The sequence below is a fragment of the Aulonocara sp. 'chitande type north' Nkhata Bay genome, linkage group LG3 (genome assembly GCF_057382095.1).
Source record: "Aulonocara sp. 'chitande type north' Nkhata Bay isolate Kocher_YH1m ecotype deep benthic linkage group LG3, A_spYH_male_GT1.1, whole genome shotgun sequence".
In the NCBI taxonomy this organism is placed as follows: Eukaryota; Metazoa; Chordata; class Actinopteri; order Cichliformes; family Cichlidae; genus Aulonocara; species Aulonocara sp. 'chitande type north' Nkhata Bay.
The window spans coordinates 47,365,747-47,379,987 of NC_141346.1; the positions used below are offsets into that span (position 1 = coordinate 47,365,747).

Consider the following 14,241-nt stretch of genomic DNA (forward strand, 5'->3'; position numbering starts at 1 on the left):
AGGAGCAAAGATGTCCTGTAGTGGAAATATAGGCCAATATACTAATGAAAAAAGTATGCCTCCAAGAAAACAAACAAATAAAGGTAAAATTGTCATCTGTAAAAATTTCATTAAAAATCAAATAAGCAGATATTGTAAAGAAAAGGTAACAATATGGAGCGTTACCTTTTTATGCACACACTAAAACACACACACACATCACACACACACACATCACACTTGTGTAGGTTTCAATCCAAACAAAGCTGTAGGGAGCACTGAAGTTAAAATCTATGATGTATACACTCATACTTCCTTATGTTTCTTACTGTGCTATTATAAGTAACATCAAAGCAAATTCACCGCCACTTCCAGAATGTGAAGTCTTTTTTCAGTGCAGGAAAGCAAACATGATCTGAGAGGCAGTAACTTAACTGTTAAGAAAGAACATCTATTTCTATTTAATGTTGACACACTCAGTATAACATGTGATTAAAATAGGTTTACCAACTCACTAAAGTTTTGCTGACACAATAATGAATATTTAAAAATTAAATATCAAGATCAAAAAATCAGGTCAGTAATGGACTTATGATAATATCACATATTATTGTCTAATCATTCTTCTTATATACTATTATACAGGTGCTTACAGACTCTGTCGTCTTGTCCATGCACTTTTATTTTGAGTTTGATTCATTTGCCAAAAGAAAACTTTGAATAAGCAAAGTTACAGGTGAATTTGTCATATATCATAGTAGCTAACTCCTTTTTTCCCAGATTTTTTCTCTCAGTGTTGTGATATGAATGTTGCGAATTCTTCTTACCACGATAATCGCTTCACGGTTGAAGTCAGTTAAGATGCAACACATTTTCATTATTTCTCTAATCCTGAGCACTTAAATATCTAACAGGCTATCTTACCTTGCAAATACACCATGCTTTTCATCTACCAAAATAACAAGGAAAAACAGCTGTCAGCTAGAAGTAGGTTAAGCATAGAACGGAAACACTCAAATAACATAGCTGCTTGTTTTGCTTGCTTTGTTACATTTTTGCCTGTAAGGATGAGGTAAAGCTTTAATTTAATAATCGATGATTATTGAATCATCAGAGGGGGAATAAAATGCGCTATTATGACAAAAGCAGTTGGGTCATGAGAGAGAAAAAAGGATGATGGAAGGATATGAGTAAAAACTTTTTAAAAAATTGTAACAATATTTAACAGAATGTGTCATAAAGAGATTAATGTTACACTGACAAAAAATTAGAACGTTGCACCAAAAAGTTTCTTTGCAATCATCAGAAAGAAAAAACACTTTTGTGAAATTATATGTAATGAATTTTATGACACACACACACACACACACACACACACACACACACACAGGGTGAGAGAGAGAGAGAGAGAGAGTAAACCATGCATTTTGTTTTGTCTGCTTACTGTAAATGATGTATACATAATCAGTGCCTGTGCTGTGTGAACCTGTAGGTTGCCCCAGTAACAGGTAGATTATACACAGTTAGCCCACATTTAACAGCATACATCACATTCTATCTGCATAGAAAGAGTTCGCACATGTTCAAAACAAAAATGAAAGCGACATTTAAAAAATATGCATATATATTCCTGGAGGGTTTTGAGCGCAGGTATAGCTAAAAAATAAATAAATAAATCTAAAAACAACAACAACAACAAATTCACTGTTTGTTTGGCAGCATAGGGGAGAGAAAGATGGCAATTTGTCGGCATAGCAGGGTTTTCAACTGAACAGCTATGCCAACATCTTGCCTTCCTTCCTGAACCCGTGGTCTAGTAACACGTTCCGCACGGTCCGCGCTTCAAGGTCCGCACCATGCTGTTCCCCACTCCCGCGTGGAAGATGAAAAATGTTGCTGGAGATGTTTTAAAGATTGGGAGGAAATAAAATAAAAATTAAAAAGGTGGAAACAACGAGCGCAAGTGCCACGCCGATCTAAGAGGTAGGATTACTCCATCTCAAATGAACTCCAAAAACACCCAGTTTGGCATTTCCAAAATAGGATTTTCGTGGTCCTTGAAAAAGGAAACAGAAAAGTCGAGAAGAAAGAGTCTCCTGTAGTGTATGAGACAACTTAACTGGGCCTTCATTCCTCTTCCCTGCACATGGCACTGCCCTGTAGGTGTATCATCACATCTACCTGTGGGAAACTGCAACTAGTAGAGCTCTCTCTCTCCGGTGTCCGTCGTCCAAGATCCACCGCCAGTGTCGGACATCCGCGAGTCAAAGTAAAAGTAGGCTCAGGGTTGAAAAGACAGGTTTGCCTTCCGCCACCCACTTTTGTAGCAGCACTGTCGGCGGCTGACTGTTGCAGGAGGTGTGTTCTTTGCCCCAAAGAACTCTGGAGTGCGGCTTCCGGCACCTTTGGGCGCTGGCAAGGAATCCGATTGGTCCAATGATTAAGCAGGACAATCTTCCGAGGAGAAATCCGTCCAAACCTGTCCGGTCTGAAGAATCTCCCAAAAATCCCCAAGTACTTCCACAGTAAAATAATGTTATGTTTAAAAAAAAACAGAACAAAAAAAAAATGACAAAGAAAAGCCTGCAAACCTTACTCGACTTCTGGATGTTGCTGTAAGGGCATGCAATTTAAACAGTCCCACTTTAGCAGGAAATTTTGCTGATGTCTACAGGACACGGTTTGTTAATGAATCACACAGAATGATTCAAACATCGTCTAGACCAGAAAGTGGTCGCCATCCACGACAGGAAACGCTGTCAGTGTATGAAAGCGCACTTTCTGACCATTCATCATCATCTGTTTCATTTAGATGTTGCTCAGCGGATAGACTTATAACTTCCACACTGCTTTATTTATATAACGTTTTTAAAAAAAAAACCTTCTTTCTTTTAGATAGTCACTCATTTACAGCCGTTGTAAATGAGTGAATCATGATGTGGGAACAGTCACCACCAACTAGCAAAAAAAGGGACATTTGTGTTCCTCCACACAAGCGTAAAAGTGGAGGGTTCTATGGTTTGTGAGTATTTCTATTTAAAGTTAATACTACTTCACTACATTCATACAATTCATTAAAAAGAACATCTTGGAACCTTTTATTAAACCTAATCACTACTAAAAGCCAGTCGGAGCGTTTATGCTTTATGTATATAGTACCTCAATCACTGATGTCAGCTGACCCAAGTATATATATATATATATATATATATATATATATATATATATATATATATATATATATATATATATATATATATATATATATATATATATATATATATATATATATATATACAACAAAATAAAATACATTTTCCATTTAGATTTTTTAGGGCAGCACAAAAAACATTAAAGTGTTATTTACAGTCAGTATGTAATAATTTAACAGCACAGGGTTTTTAAATTCCTTTGCTGTATTTACTCTAAACCTATTTTGCCGCTGCCCCTCACAGGTGCTAAATAGACCATCCTCCCAGCATTTAGCTTCATTTTTTTAAATGAAGTTAAAACAACATATTTAGCTGACCCGTGATCAAGCCTAAGCTAGTGAGAAGGTCAAGATTCTGTCTTTTTAAAAGAAAAACGACAATCTTTCAGTTCATTTCAGTTTGGTCGGGGCTGATGATTCACTTCCCAAGGTAGGTGTCAACTCTGGACACACCTGTCAACTCCCAGAGAACAAATACTTCAAAGGATAAAAAGACAAAAACGATCTGTCAGGCTCAGTGTTTCCATTTCGTACAGTAAGCAGTTGTTTACCATGGCAACCACACTGTAAACAATACTTAGCAGTACAAATGTGTGCTGCAGGGAATGTAAATTTATTTTAAAAGGTAGGTCCGTTAAGGGGAAGGTTGCATATTTTCCAGTGTTTAAATCACACTGAAGCAGTAAATCCATTCTGAGAGAGCAAGAACTACAGGAGTGACACAACAGATACTTGTAATATCGCAAGTGAACATTAAACAGCACAGAAAGCATGTCACCACACATCCAATATACTAGATATACATCTGAAACTTGTCAGGAATACTCCAGGAGAGAAGCTCTAATCAAGGTCAAAATAACAGCAACACAAAGGGGCTCATTCCTGTCATAAAAACATAGAATCACATCTGAATCTGAAGAGAAAACATGGGAATCAAATGGAAATCACCGGTGTGAGGATCAAGATACAAGTCACTGTTATAACACCTGCGAAACGAGGTGTAAACACACAGTTGTGAGGAATAGTGCTTCACATTTTTTCCCAGGGAAAATGTAAGGTGTGCTTGATTGTGGTTATACATGAATCAGTACGTAGGAGTCAGACTAAAAAGCATGTGAAGTGCTCGCTTTCCCTTTTTATTGCTCTTTTAGTGAATGGAAGAATTTGCCTCTATGGATATTCTAACTGTTGATTGCTGCGGGGACAAGGACAAGCAACAGCCTCATTTACAGAGAGCAAAAGGAAACAATATGAAGTATGGAATATAACAAGCACTGTTCAGAATGATATGATGAAATTACTAAATTACTAATGCTTTAAAAACAATCTGTCCCAAGAAGAATTTACTTATTTTTTTAATTATAGGTTTTTGATTTTAAAAATAATAACTGCAATCACTTTTTTTTCTTTCTAGACGCTTCATGTAACTGGTCTGTTGCATGAAATGCATCAAATATGTGACGTGCTGCAACAGTTGCACACTAATGACATATACTAAAACGTATTCTGATAGTAGCATGCAAACCAGCCATTAGCAGCTATAAGTAAATTTGTAGTAGCAAAGAGGGTTTTATTTCCCACCGTTTGTTAAACTTACATAATTGTCAATATAAAAAGAATTACTGTAATGACTATTCTGCTCATTTCTGAAACATAAAGTTCCTCAAGGACTATAAAATGATTTTGTCACATGTCTGTGAAGGTTCTCAGTCATCCAGGTCATCATAGTCTAAGGAGCTTGGAAAGAGAAGCATCTGGATTTCTTTACGTTTCCTTGAAGATGTTTCACCTCATCCGAGAAGCTTCTTCAGTTCTAAGAACAATTGGTGGAGTCCCAAATTTTAAGCCAGACTTAAAAAAAACATCTTCAAGGAAACCTAAAGAAGTCCAGACACTTTTCTTTCCAAGCTCATTAGATTTTGTCACATGACATTTTTTTTCCTGCTCCTATAGCCGCAACATGTTGAAGTTGTAACCCTTAAAATCAGTTTAGTTTAAACCAGCTGCTGTGTTTTGTCTATATTTGCTGTTTTTCCGCTCTTTCTGAGTCAGCTTGAAATCTCATGCTGACATATCAGTGCATGTCAGCTTGCATGGTTATTATTATACATCATTTTCTCTGTGCTGCTAACCAAAACCCTCTTTCAAACCGGGCTCATGCTGAATCACACGGCCACATGTGCAGCAGTTACAAATCAGATCAACAGAGGCCCTGCTGTGAGTCATCATATGATCTCAGGTCCACCGAGACCCCCTTTTGAAATTGGTGATCTCGACTCCCCACACAAGTTCCCAAAAACAGCTAAATGGGGCATCTTTAAGCGGTGACACGCATGAGTGTGACATATTTGTAAAATTATGCTCTCACTCTGTCTGCCTCAGACAAGAGTCTGCTGCCACACTTGTAACAGGATCAAATGAGTGTAGAGGATTTGGCTTAGGTGTATTTTGCTGAGTCAATCGTAAGCACGCCCTGTAGCAGTGAGCAGATGAAGTCACTGGGCAAAAGTCTGATCGATAAAAAGTTGTCTTGCTGAACCAGCCACCCTCTGTACTCCACGAGGAGTTCATTAAAAGCTGACAAATTAGCTACATTAGCTTCACAAAAATGTGAAGGGTAAGATGGGAACTCCCCACTGACTACAACACTGTCACTGACTAACACTTTTAAGAGGAAACTAGATTTGATTCTTCTGCACTGGTTTTTATATTGTTTTGTCTATTTTCATATTATACATATCCGTATATAAAGAGAGAGGGAGCAGAGCTTTGTGTTATATTAATGGTATTATGACTTTATTGTTACCAATGGTTTCACATTAAAGTGTTTGGGGTGCTGCTAATGTTTGCCTTACGTGCTGTATTAACTTCATAACATATAAAACAGTAATCCAGACACGGTTGTACTAAGTAAATACAACTAACTGCTTATTTACAGTAAGTCCAACTGAAAAAATAATCATTAATTCCCATGAAGAATTAAGAGAAAAAAATTTAATTTACAAAAGTGGATCTTTTTTGTTAAAAAAAAGCAAAAATGCAAGTGTAAAAGAGACTGTAGGAGATCTTTACAGCTTGTGACATATGAGGCTCACAGTACTCCGTTGTGATTTATGGACAACATGAACTAAATATCCCTCTAGCTTAGGTGAAGGATGTGTTCCTCTATAATTTATCATGGCTCCAGTGACAAAAACCTGTGGGGTTTTTCTCTTTAAGCCGCAGGTGATTTTTAAGAAAGTGATGACATTTGAAGTGGAGGTGATTTATGGTAGTGAAATTGAGATTACAGCGTCACAAAAAAAAGCATTTTTGACATTTAGTAAATCTTATCTCAGTTTACAGTAAGCTGTGAACTGAATTATTAATGCCTGCCAAAAGACAGGTTTGGGTGCTTAAATTTTACTCTTAAGTTAAGAAACTTTGGCTCCCTTTTTTAATATAGTTTTTGCGCTTACTTGGTTTCCCTACCCTCTTCAAATTCCTTAGAAATTTCATATAAAATACACTCAACAAGGCATTAAATCTCAGTGCTTAGTTTTTGTTAGATCTGTCAAACTTGATATTTGACCATGTAGTAAACCACTTCAGCGTTAATTTAGTGTTTCACAACTCTGCTGCCTTAACTGTGACGACTACCAGATGATCTCCTTTCCCACTCAGTGTTTCCATGAACAGCACTGTTCACTCAACACACGTATCAAACAGCCACCCCTGAATAAGCAACACTTAAAAATGAATTCCATCAGCCTTACCGTGACATCGTGTATTTCAAGCTAGAGTTTTGGGTATGTCCAGAAAAAGTAGAGGAGAATACCTGGAGAGCTTTGAAACTTAGCACTACTAACATGGTCATGACAGGAGATAAAGAGAGCTAGCACTACAAAAAGTCAAACGACTCTTATCCAGGGGAATACCAGGAGGTTCATTTTTTTAACATGTTCAAAAATCCCAAATTTTCTGAGTAAATTACTTCAGCGATGATTCGGCCTTACTCACGGTTTCCAGTGAAACGTGCTGGTGACACCACTCAAAGTGATAAACATGAAAAAACTGGGAACACTTGGGGGAGTGAAACATGCTTCTGAGGAAAGATAAGAGATGTTGTTAGGTGTAGGTTTAAAAAGTTCACACAGACTGTGGTTGTTTTTGGTGTTGTAGACTAGCAGCGACCTTTTATCTGCACATCTAATTGATTTCTGATGAAAACTCTTTGATGTGCAAGTGCAGGAAAAGTTATCGAGAATCGGGCTGTGTTTGACTATCCCAGTGGATTTAGCAGGAAACACCCGGGAAATTCTTTGCCTCCCTGGAAGCACATCAGACAATAGCCAGTTCATCGTGCCTTGCCCCCATCAAAGTTTGGCTTCACCTTATAGAATCCAATGCATGTCCTATCAAGTTCAGTAATCCAAATCTCTTACTATCTGTCATCTCACCCACATTCTTACCCTTCTCCCCTCACCCCCCCACAACCAGTGTCTCGCCAGTGTGTGTGCCTTGAACTAGATTTTATGCCTTACAACATGCAACCAGGTGAGTCTCCAGGCTATGCAGGGTTTGTGCTTCCTTTTCAATTTGGGTTCACACTGTAATTCAGGACCAAACTGCCCTTAAAAATAACAATGAAACATTGACATTAAAGTCGATTTCTTTATGAATAAACTTATTTATTTCTTTTCTTTTTCAGTAGCAGAAGTAATCAGTTACATAGACCAGCCTTCATGTTCACGTTCATAAATGGATGGATGTTAGGAGTAACATATTTTTTTCACAATAACTACTTGAGCGTATGTTTAAAAGGGGAAATTTGTAGATTTCGTGCAGGGGGCGTTTGTGTCCGTTTTACCAGAGAAATTCTTTATGTTTCCTACAAGACGGATTGTAATAACAACAACACTCGTTTAATCCACCAGAGAGAATGGGGGGTAAAAAAGGTTTGAGTTTTATTGTATCTCTCTCCAGTTATAATGAACTGGGGAAAATCACACCAAGTAAATATAGAAGTTCGTGGAAAACTGTGAGGCAGGTTTCTATAGAAAGCCAAGCACTTTGCAATTCGGTAGAAATCTTAATAGCTGGAGGACAATTTTAAGTGGGTGGAACACGTCGAAGTGATGATTGCGTAACTTTCGCTCTTAGTCACAGTGACGTGTCAGTGTTTGAACAGAAGAGGGCGCCCTGTATCCACAGTTTACCCAGACAAACACAGAAGGCACAATGTGAAGCAAAGAGAATCAGTGCCCTTACTTATATTAGACTATGCTTAAGGCCACTAATAAAAACTTCTATCATCATTGATGATCTCAAACAACAATATAAAACGTTTCATTGAGGATGAAAGGGGGGCAGCTTATCTAAGCATAATAGCAGTATAGAGTCTATTGTATTCATACAGAGCCAAATTAATTCCAAATTAAAACTAATTACTCAGCTCCTCCCGAGGAAGTGGAAGTTGCAGCATGCAATGGAGAAATCAAATAAATCTGGAGGATGACAGACAGTGGGGTGTATCCTTTTACCAGCTAGAGAAAGTGTTCAGTAGAACATCAAAAAGCATTAAGGCAGTACAGAAAACTGCATAGACAGGCCATTGCCACTCCCAGGGCATTAAAGACGGGTGCACTTTGACGTAGGTGATGTGACTCAGTCTTTGTAGCAAAAGTGAGAGGATGTCACTCCCAGTTTGTAGCATACTCCTTCTGCAGGGTTGTGTCCAAAGAAAGGGTTGTGGGGTGGGGCGGCCCCCAGAGTAGACTGCTGTTAGCACCACTGCATGAGAGCACGGATAGCATCATGCACTCATTGTCTTTACTGAGGTCAAAGTTAGTTATGTGTTAGTTTATTGACAATATATTTTGTTGTATTATTTCAGATAACGCTAACCATCAGCATGTACCTAATTAAAATAATCTCCAGCTACACTAACATTTTATATATATACATATATATATGAATTGTAAGTGTAGCTGAGCACAATGCTATTAATAAAGTAGGGTTATGACTTTTACACAGGTAAAACGTTTAAAAATGCCAATATTTTTTCATGATCAAATGCAAATCTTGATTTTGCACATCTCTGCTGAAGTGCACCATTTAAAAAAATAATAAATAGACACATCCCTGTTGTTCAGGGAGCTTGGCAACCTAGCCACAGGGTAGCATTATGATTTTTCTACATGCACAGTTGTAAATAGAGATAGATAAAAGTGAAATCAGGAGATGAAATCACAAAACTCCCAAAGAGGACTCCTGGTTGAGTTTTTTCCCACCTTGTCTGTCTCTGGGATCAGAACACTTTGTTAAAGACCTGGAGTGCACTCTGACGCACAGTTATACGTGACTTAATGACACTTTTTTTATGCTGGTACGCGAATGTACCGAACAATACATTTCTGCTTAAAAATGCTTGAAAAGTAGGCTACACCTCTTTATCACACTCTCAAATCCGTAAAAGCAGAATCAGTGTTTCAGATAAGAGAGAACCTCTTTTATTTAAATGTCCCTGAGGTTACCCGCTCCACCTGCCAAAGTATCTTTGGGGAAGATATTAAACCCCGAGACGCTCTCTAAAGCGTTCACTGGAGTGTCAGTGTGTATGATTGTCAGATAGAAAAGCAGAAAAGCCCAGAAAAAAGTACTTTTCTGAATGTGTGTCAATGAGTCAGCGAGGCACGTTGTATAAAGTGCTTTGAGTGCTTGAGTAGAATAAAAAAAAAAGCGCTATATAAGGCCCTGTCCATTTATCATTTATCATCCGACATCTTGGGTCTGCCACTATCTTTGCTATTTAAGTATATGGTGCTTTAATCAACACAACATTGTAACTCCACAAATTACCAGGCATGGGTAGCAATGGAAAAATTTAGAAACTTTAATCATCTTTAATCAGCTCAGACTGCATGCCAATGTACTTACATTACAGTGTCATTGTCTTAGTGCTTAATAGCAGTCCTATTACGTCTTTAAAATATGGATAGAGACAGTCTGGCATCACTGCCAAGAAAGTCTTTTTTGTAGTGGCATGCATCTCGACTTACCACTTTTTATGCAAAGCGGAGCATTTGCATAAGCAGCCCTGCATGCCAGGACTGCTTTTCCAGAGGCAGCAGAACTGGTTATCAAGAAAGAGTTTCACAATTTTAAAATTAGCACCGTAGAAGTCCAGAGTTTGAAACATTACATGACTTTAATTCTCTAATGTGGAACTTAAAGTTGCCATGACTCCATATAGTTTACTTCATCAGATAAGTTGATGTAATGGCGAGAAATAGAGTATTATTTTTACAACAACAACAAAAGACATCAAACACACTATTGCATATTTGAAGCATCTTTATTCGTTTTTATTATATACTTTGTGTTTTTACATAAAGAGACATTTCTTTTACACATATAGTTTATATGGTTAATTTGTATCTGTATATATGTACACCTTAAATAAATCTTACATTAACACCAAGAAAATAAAACATTTACAGTGCAAGAATGTTCATTAGTGGTCAACTTTCATGGTCGCTTACCCTGGTAAACCACAATCACTTCCAAGCTCATGTGCTAAGTCGCTTCTATGTTTTTTTTCTCTTCTTTCTTTTTTGGTTTATTTTTTCTTGTTCTTCTCCCCATTCATGCTCTCAGTCAAAAAAGAAAAAGACATAAAATTTGGAAATTTGCTGACTTGATGGGAGGGGCTTTGGAGGAATGGAACAAATGAAATGACCAGAGTATGCACATGTACCACATGACCGACCAAACTCAGATTACCTGTAAACACGTTGAGGGTAGTTGAGACATTTTAGGAAATTTGCTTGTTTGCTTTGTTGCTTATAGTTAGACAAGAAGAAACAGCCACATGTAACTAAGTTTCCTTAATTTTAGGCTTTTTTTTAACATATTTTTGTGGAGATTAAACAGATGAGAAAACATGTTACGAAACACTTGGAGAAACTGCAGCGTGATTCGCTGAAAGCTGCTGCAGCTCTTGAAACGCAGAAGCTAATTGCTTATAAACCAGCCCTGTAATGCCAGGTGTATAATATTTGATACGTGAGTTTTTATGAGTTTTTGAGACCTCTACATCATCAGTGTGAATTTTATTCCTCTGAAAAACTTACAAATTGCACAACTATGCCAGATGTATAATATTTGATACGTGAGTTTTTATGAGTTTTTGAGACCTCTACATCATCAGTGTGAATTTTATTCCTCTGAAAAACTTACAAATTGCACAACTATGCCAGATGTAGCAAAACAAACATGCAAATTAAAACTCATATATGCAAACTGATATTTTAATTTATTATTTTTCTTCATTTTCAGAAGGTTCAATAAGCACTCCAGCTTCAAAAAGACAGAATTTTCTGGAATTTATTTAATGGTTCAGGCTAGTTTGACCTTTTTAAAAAGTCTAAACTCTGTTTCTATTCTTAAGCAATAAAAGTAATTAGGATGAAGTAATTTTCTTGTCTTGCCTTCTGTTTTTCTTATTCGGCCTGAGCTGAATTAGGTCAAGCTAGACAACGAGTTCTAGCAGTTTGAGATAACTTGCTCACACCCACAAACCTTTGATACCTAATTAGCAGAAAAAAATGATATGATGACATGATATCTCTATCCAAGGTTGTCCAAACACTCAAATACGCAGTGGAATTTGTAGAATAGAGTCACATTTCAATAACACAAATGGGTGAGGCCTATAGATAAATCTTTCAGCAATCACACTTATTAGCAAAGTGTTGGATTTTTAAATTTTTTTTACCTGCTCCGGCCGTCTTCTCATCTAACTCTCCGCAAGAAGCTAAATCTCCCACAATGTCAAACTATTCTTTTAAAGAAAAGGTGGTTGAAGAAACTTGAGGTGTGATCACATTAACCCGAGTGCGTGGGAGCTCTGAGGAATGGGTTTTAATGGTGAGTGTGCGCAGGATAATTTCAGAAAGTACATGAGTCATCGCAGAGGCCATAAACCGACTGTTTGAATGCGGCTGCTAGAAATGCTCAAAGAAATATAACATGTGAGAACGCGCCAAGCACAGCGGTTTATCGTGAGCACGGTCTGGACAGGCACTAGAGTTTTGTTTGCCCTGTGCATCTGTAACTTTAAATGGCAACATCGCTCACGTCTACATTTGTTTAATCAGAGGAGGCAATGTGGTATTTAAAGCCCTCGTTTTCTGAACTGAAGAGACACATTTTTAATCTGATGTTTAGCCTTAAAATGAATTCTTATGTTGTTTCTGTAATATTATGATAATAAAGGGCCGCCAGCTTTTTCCATCCACTATTGCAAAGAAATAAATACCTATTAAAAAAATCAAACACGTTTGTTATTTACAAAGTAAAACCAATGAGTTCCTAGTGTTTGTCTCTGAATGGGTGCATAAAAGTGAACGTCTATTCTAAGCTCCGCTGTACAGTCAGTGGGTAACCAGCCCGAACGCCTCGCATGCATTTCCCCGCACACATTCAGAGAATCTATTTACTACTATTTTACAGTTAACTCCTACTAAGCTGCTGTACAGAGGCTGTGTTGAGGTAAAGCAGGTGTTCCTGGCCAGCTCTAACAGGAAGGGGTTCGTTTTAGGAGAAATGGTCGCCCACTTTATGAAGTGGGGCTTTTTCTTTTTTTTTGTATGTTTTTTATGTCTGGACAGGACAGCGAGGGAGGGCAGGGCACTGACGCATGATGGAGGGGTGTCTTTCAACACGACACACACTATATTGCTGTTGAGTCGATGATTTCCACATTCTATGCTTAAAGAGAGTTCGTGATTATGATTTATTTTCCCAGTATAAAACACAGATCGGGGTATATATTTATATATATATTTTTTTGCAGTTAGTTGCAAAACACGGGTAGTATGACCTCTATGAATCGTCATCGTGTCGTGACTTTAAATGCAGATTGCACACATGCACACAAAAGCACCTTTGATTAGAAAAGAAATTGCACAAGTTTGATAGATATCGTCGACCGTACAATGTTGACATTTTCTACATAGAGACTGAGCACTCGTTTGCATTAAGAAGTTATGAAGCATGTCTGGAAAGTATACATTTCGGTATACAACTTCTTAAATGTTGATTGGTATAATTCACCTCCAGGTGGCTTTTTTTTTTTTGTTTCCTTTTTTTCCCTACATGCAGTTGACTCCTTGAAACTTCTACCCCAGGAGCTTAACTAGCCGGTGATTTGAGCCCAGTTCTACTGTGAACAAAGCACTACACACTGACTAATCTAAATCAATCATGACGCTTTAACACAGTAAAGTTATTTTCAAATGTATTATCTTGACATTGACTTTGTTTATGGATCTTTAATGAGCCTAAGTATTCATGCTTTTGTTTTTGCCCCCTTAACCAGTACAAGATATTGAAGGCTAGCATATGTAGCTAACTTTCATTTAGGCTTTTCTTTTGTTTGTTCTTGCCTTTGTCCATCGGTGCACGTGAAATGGAAATCTCTTTACAATCCTAATGTTTGCTCAATGGGTGAAGAAAAAAAGGAGCAGATTGTCATGCTACAGTTTATCTAATGCTACTAATGAATTAAAAAAATAATAATTTAAAAGAAAAAAGGACTCATTCAGTGGTGAAAAATGACACCCTGACAGGGGGTGAGGAGAAGCTTCAACTCTGAGCACAGACAAGTTTGCAAGAAAGAAATAAGAAAATAGAAGTTCATCTGTCCTTCGCCGCGCTCCTTGCTGCTCAGGCGCGAAGCTCAAAAGAGAGTCGTCCCCATCGACCATTAAACAACATGTTTCGAAGAACACATTCATCCGCACGCTGCGCCGTTTCTCTCATTCATTAGTTCGTCCACATCACGATTCACTCACGACGTCTCAGTCAGTTCAACCAGTATGTGCTTTCAAATGTGATCACAAATTTGAGCTCAGCCGTATTTGTTGTTAAGAGTTTTAAACAGTGCATCTCACGTTTGTTTGTTTCTCCCCCCGAACTTCACAGGAGGTCATTCTTCTCAACCTACCTTCATTTCTCGTCTAGTTAAACTAATGGCATGCATAATACTTCTATATTTGGCATAAACC

The 14,241-nt window shown here is 37.6% G+C and overlaps 1 long non-coding RNA gene across 1 annotated transcript; it reads right to left on the bottom strand.

Moving 5' to 3' along the window:
* Positions 1 to 10,507: 10,507 nt before the first annotated feature.
* LOC147335900 (uncharacterized) lies at positions 10,508 to 14,238 on the bottom strand. The gene is made up of 2 exons (XR_015127239.1): positions 11,368 to 14,238; positions 10,508 to 11,261 (listed from the first exon to the last, which is right to left on the bottom strand). It is a non-coding gene; the product is annotated as an uncharacterized LOC147335900 (long non-coding RNA).
* Positions 14,239 to 14,241: the final 3 nt, after the last annotated feature.